The following is a 6,505-nucleotide window of genomic DNA, read 5'->3' on the forward strand; positions in this document are numbered from 1 at the left end:
AGATGGCTAACAAACACATGAAAAGATGCTCAACATCACTCATCAGAGAAATGCAAATCAAAACCACAGTGAGGTACCATCACACGCCAGTCAGAATGGCTGCTATCAAAATGTCTACAAACAGTAAATGCTGGGGAGGGTGCGGAGAAAAGGCAACCCTCTTACACTGTTGGTGGAATTACAGATTAGTAGCACCACTATAGAGAATAGTGTGGAGATTCCTTAAAAAACTGGAAATAGAACTGCCTGTACAACTCAGCAATCCCACTGCTGGGCATACACACAGAGGAACCCATAATTAAAAGACAGATGTATACCTCAATGTTCATTGCAGCAATGTTTACAATAGCTAGGACATGGAAGCAAGCTAGATGTCCATTGGCAGATGAATGGATAAGAAAGTTGTGGTACATATACACAATGGAATATTACTCATTATTTAAAAAAACACACATTTTAGTCAGTTCTAATGAGGTGGATGAAACTGCAGCGTATTATACAGAGTGAAGTAAGTCAGAAAGAAAAACATCAATACAGTATATTAATGCATATATATGGAATTTAGAAAGATGGTAATGATGACCCTATTTGTAAGACAACAAAAGAGACACAGATATAAAGAAGAGACTTTTGGGCTCTGTGGGTGATGGTGAAGGAGGGACGATTTGAGAGAATAGCATTGAAACGTATATTACTATAAATGAAATGGATGACCAGTTCAAATGCAATGCATGAAATAGGACACTCAAAGCTGGTGCACTGGAACAATCCAGAGGGATGGGATGGGGAGGGAAGGGGTTTAGGGATGGAGGGACACAGGTACACCTGTGGCTAATTCTTGTCAGTGTATGGCAAACACCACCACAATATTGTAAAGTAATTAGCCTTTAATTAAAATAAAATTAATTTTAAAAATTAAAAAAAAAATAAAAAGAAATGCTATGGCTGAATGAAAAACTGAAAAGGTAAGAGTAATGCCTAGAATAGAAGCTCCTCCAAAAACAAAAACCAATATCCTGACCTCAGTAACTTAAGGATGTGTCATTTTATTTGGAAACGGGTCTTTGCAGATGTTAATTAAAAATTTCAGGATGAAATCATCCGCATTTATCCAGGTGGGCTCTAAATCCAGTGGCAGGTATCCTTGTAAGAAAAATGTAACAATGTAAGATTTCATGGAGACAGAGGCAGATTTTGGAGTTATGCATCCACAAACCCAGGAAATCTTGAACCACTAGAAGCTGGAAATAGGCAAGAGGGAATCTCTACATACCACAGAGGTAGTGTAATTCAACCATATATTGGCTTTTGAATTTCTGGCATCCAGAAGTGCGAGAGAAAAGTTCTGTTGTTTTAAACCACTCTTATTTTGGTAATTTGTTATAGGAGCTGTGAGAAACTAATACAGTGACTATGGATATGGGAGAAGAATATTGAGTCTATTATTCCTGTATTGTGCCTCTCTCAGAATGAAGATAGGATCTGGAAAACAGAATAAAGCAAGTAGGGATAATATGAGATATATCAAGAGCTGTATATAAAACAATATATGCAATTGATCTATAAGATATGAAATATTATGCAAGTGAAGCTATGTGTCTTCCTTTCTTCTATTCATAAGTTTTTAAAATGCAGTGAGAGTATAATTTTATTAATGATAGCTATTTTTGCAGCCAGTTAAGCCAACTGTGCTCTTTTCCCCATGAGGGCCCAGTGTGCAGTAGCTGCAGACAGCTACTGGAATATTTAATTCCTATATTTCAATCTTGGAGAGTTAGATAAAATATTTATCATATGCCTGCCTCATAGCTTAGTCCTTGGTAGTGTATGCAGCCTGTTGCCTGTACAGGTAGCCATAAGGGACCTTGGAGACAACTCTTTTCAGTGGACACTCAAGACTGGCATGCCGTTCCCTGTCTAGGCTCCAGACAGATATGTGCACTGCCTTTGGAAAGCCTGAGGGCACACTGGCCAGGGTCCACATTGGACAAGTCATAAGTCTATATCTGCACCAAGCTGTAGAGCAAGGAACACGTGATTGAGACAGTCTGCAGGGCCAAGTTCAAGTTCCTTTGGAGCCGAAAGTCCATATCTCCAATAACTGAAGATTTACTAAGTTTAATGCAGATGAATTTGAAAACATGGTGGCAGAAAAGCAGCTCATCTGATGCATCCCTAATTGTGGTCCCCCGGACAAATGGCTGGCCTTGCACTCATGAGAGCATTGGTGCTGTTCACTCCTTAATTATGCCCACCAATCAATCCTACTTTCCTGTCAAAAAAAACTAATAGTTATTGTTTTATCTCAAATATCTTCTTTCAATTCATTATTTGATGACAAGCACATTCAGTTTTACTTTAATGCCTAAAAATGAACATATGTCAAAATAAAAATAGGCCAAAATTGGCATAATTATTTCTGGGAAAACAGAACCCACACTTTCACATGTAGCTTGCCATGCTACCACCCTTAATTGTGTCTACTGGAATATTCAATTCCTATATTTCAGTCTTGGAGAGTTGGAGAAAATATTTATCATATGTCTGGCTCATATCTTAAATCCTCAGATCAACCCTATTGGGATTGATATATCAACTCTTGCTGTTGTCCAGAGAAATTATTGACCTCCATAGTCAGTTCAGGGTAATTCAAAAATTTAAAACTAGGTTTGTTGAACTTCCAAGACTGTACTATTTCTCCTTCACCAGATATTTTTGAAGCAAAAAAGGAAGGTGCACTTTAGTTATGTTTCTTCTTCCATAAAAATGAGGATTTTCTATGGGTTTTGCGTTAAATATCAAAGGAGCGGTTTAAATTATGAGGGGCTGCATTGTTAAAACTAAAAAAGGCTTGGTGGGGTCATTTTGCTTAATTTTTGTGACATCTTTGAAATATCATATCATTTTAGCACTTTCCTAATCTATAAAATGCTGTGATACATTTTAACAGCTCTGTTTTATATCTGGCATCATGCTTTATGGTCCATCAGCTACATAGTAGAAATAAGCACAGATATTTTGTGCATGGCATAAAATGTACTCAAAGCCTTTCGTTTCACTTGGATAGACTCTCTACAGAAAACAGAATATTGTTAACGCTAAATCTAGGAAAATATGTTAATGGTATAATACAAATAAATGCTATAGGTTATATATGCTTTTTAATTGATTTTTTTCTTCATTGTGGTCTGGTAGCCAATTTAATAAGTCATTGTAACCACCATATTCTAATTTCCATGCAAATGGCCAACTATTTGGAATATAAATATCTTCATTAAAACAAATGCATGCAATTTTGCCCTAAAAAAGAGTTAGTTTTATATCATTGCAATTGATAACTTATTTATCCCTAGTGAAATAGTCACCATGATAGTCTTCAGTATACTGATTTTTAAAAACTAAAATAAAACAGTGTTGATTGTAATGCAATCAATAAGATAATTTTCAAGATATAGTGGTACTGCAGAAAAAAAAAGGAAGAAAGAAATATTTTTTTCTTGCATCCTATAGCTTGCTTTTTCATTTTCTTAATGGCAAAATTTTAGGAAGTTTTAATTTTGATAAAGTCACTTTAACAATTTTTTTTTCCACTTTTCTTTTTACTGTCAACTAAGAAATCTTGGCCCACTCCAATTGCGCAGAAATTTTCTCCTGTATTGTATTATTTCTGCTTCTATATTTTCACAGTTTTAATGCTTAAATACAGTTAGTTCTGAAACTCCAATACGTTGGCCACCTGATGCGAAGAGCTGACTCATTTGAAAGACCCTGATGCTGGGCAAGATTGAGAACAGGAGGAGAAGGGGACGACAGAGGATGAGATGGTTGGACGGCAACACCGACTCAATGGACATGGGTTTGGGTGGACTCCAGGAGTTGGTGGTGGACAGGGAGGCCTGGTGTGCTGCGATTCATGGGGTCGCAAAGAGTTGGACATGACTGAGCTGAACTGAACTGATAGTTCTATGAAAGTGAAAGCTGCTCAGTTGTGTCCGACTCTTTGCGACCCCATGAACTCTATAGTCCATGGAATTGTCCAGGCCAGAATACTGGAGTGGGTAGCCTTTCCCTGATCCAGGGGATCTTCCCAACCCAAAGTTGGCTGAAGTTTCTTTCTTTCTGTAAAGGGTATCCTTTTCTTCCAACCATATTTGTCAAGTTACATATGGTTCAGTTTGGTAGTTTCAAGTCTGTTTCATCAGCTTTCTTTATATAGGTCTAGAGTAGCTTTTACCCTAGCAATTATTTAGCCTTACAACTGAAGTCTTTCCTTTTGACTTTTATACAAAATGCTTTAAGTGATCAAGGCAGAGTAACACTATGGCTGGCAGGAACTTAAAGCCTCCCAGTCCTGTGTAAAGTTGTATGAACTATAAAGTTTACAGCTCCTTTTTTCCTCTGTGCTTGATATTGTGGAATTTCATCTCACAAATCTATGTTTTAGTATTCGCCTGAGATCTGAGTAGTCCAATACTGTTGATTTCTGGGCCTCCTTTACTGTTTATATCCTCTTGCCTTTTTGCAGGCCTGGAAATTTCCAGCCACCTCAGATTTCCTGATCTTAGATACTGTCTGAACTGAAAAAGATGTTGATGAACTCCCTGGTCCTCTTTATTTGCCAATTGTCTGAAATGTGCCTGGAAGCGAGCGTCAGTGATATTTTTTTTTTCCCTTCTGAGAAGACAACTTCCCTTCATAGCAGACAATTGCCTATTGACCAATATCTAAAAGCAATAATTACATGTGTCCATATATATTACATGTACTACATATTTTTAAGGTGGAGGGATAGAATTTTTTCCTCTTGCTCCATCAAGGATTCTATAACCCTAGGCTATTATTTTTAATTTACCTTTTAACCGATACTGGCAAGATGTTATTTATTGACAATTTACTGAGCATAAAGTTCATATTCAGAAAGAGTAAGAAAATTTCCGAAGTTTAAGCCACTGAGAAGTCCTTAACTGAAGATTTCAAATTGTGTGTGCTTTATTTTACACCCATGTGAATTTCTATTATCCCATCTTGCTAATATTTTGCTAAAAAAATAAGGGCAACTCAGGCATTGAAAAGAGTAGATATAGATGTGTGTCTGACAGCTTCTGATATGAAAAGTATCTCTATGATTGATTCATAAGTGAGAATGGAGACAAATGGAGTGTGATACTGCCAAGTATGTTGTTTATGGAAACACAAGTACTGGAGCAGCTTTGAAAATTATAATAAAATTAAATGACCAGCAGAAATTGAACACGAAAGAGGAAGGAATAGATCTATATGTGGGGATAATTATTTTTCCATCTGACTATAGACACCCTTAAGAAAATGCCTTCAATCCTCTATATTATAAGTCATGAGAGAAAGGCAGTTAATTAGACAAGAGATTGTTTAGATATCGAATGGTAACTAAGTAGAATGTTACAGCTAACTACTAGTACCAGATAGAACAAATTAAAGCAGAGTGAAAGATGGTTCTAAATATGGACAAATAAAAGAATGGTTGTATCTGTTAATTGGATTCAGTTCAGATGAACATAACAATTCAGAATAAGAGTTGCTAGATGAAACGCAGGTATTGTTTAAACTCACATAGAAAAATTAGGAGGTAGGAACTCCAGAACAGTATCATAGTTCTATAGTATCATCAGTGAACCACACTTTTTGTCTTTTTATTTCACCATCCTTGTACAAAGCTCCCATCTTCATGTTTCCATCAGATACCTTACAAGCACGGTCCAAGAACTTCATTTATCTCCCACTACAAGAAGATGAAGTACTAGTAGGAATGTAGACTGAGTTGGTTCTCAAACAGTCAGACCCAAACAGCACTTATGGTCATGACCCGCGAGTGTATGTTCCTCGGTTCTTTGTCTCGTCACAACAAAGATTTGGAGTGACAGACATTAAAGCCCTCGGCGCGTCACAGCTCTTAGGTCTTGGACAAACCGTGCTATAGCTCTTAAACAAATCAGTGTTACAGCTCTATTTTATTTAGAAGATAGCAGGAGAATCCAAGACTCGAAGAGAAGAGAGTGGAGGAGTGCGTGGGGAGGGAGAGGGAGGGGAAGTGGGAGGGGGGGGGAGAGAGAGAGAGAGCGTGCACGCGCACGCACGCGGGAGATAGAGTCCATGAGAAAGTGCTTTGGCTCCTCCTTTTATATGTTTTTTCCTCCACCTGGGCCTGCCCTATGCAAACTGGGCTTAGCCAGGAGTGCTGTTTGTTCTGCCTGAAGTTTTCACTCTGGTCCTCGGACCTTCCTATGACCTTCCTTGTCTTTTAGCCACCGCCATTTTGGACTCCTTTTCCCTATTCTACCTACCTAACAGTCACATCTAATTTACCCAAATTTAGTCATATTGTCAAACTGGCTGAAAATAGAAGCTAAGAAAATGTAGACTTTTATAGTAGTAAGATGAGCGCTGCTAAATTTGGGGTCTGATATTGAAGAGGACAGGAGACTCAACTATCTAAACAGGATTTTCTATTTCAACGTTCATTTGAGTA

The 6,505-nt window shown here is 37.6% G+C and overlaps 1 pseudogene; it reads left to right on the forward strand.

Annotated features, from left to right (window-relative positions):
- The first annotated feature begins 1,667 nt into the window (after positions 1 to 1,667).
- Positions 1,668 to 1,877, forward strand: LOC139176607 (small nucleolar RNA SNORA70; annotated as a pseudogene).
- Positions 1,878 to 6,505: the final 4,628 nt, after the last annotated feature.

The sequence above is a fragment of the Bos indicus genome, chromosome 16 (assembly GCF_029378745.1).
Source record: "Bos indicus isolate NIAB-ARS_2022 breed Sahiwal x Tharparkar chromosome 16, NIAB-ARS_B.indTharparkar_mat_pri_1.0, whole genome shotgun sequence".
Classification (NCBI taxonomy): Eukaryota; Metazoa; Chordata; class Mammalia; order Artiodactyla; family Bovidae; genus Bos; species Bos indicus.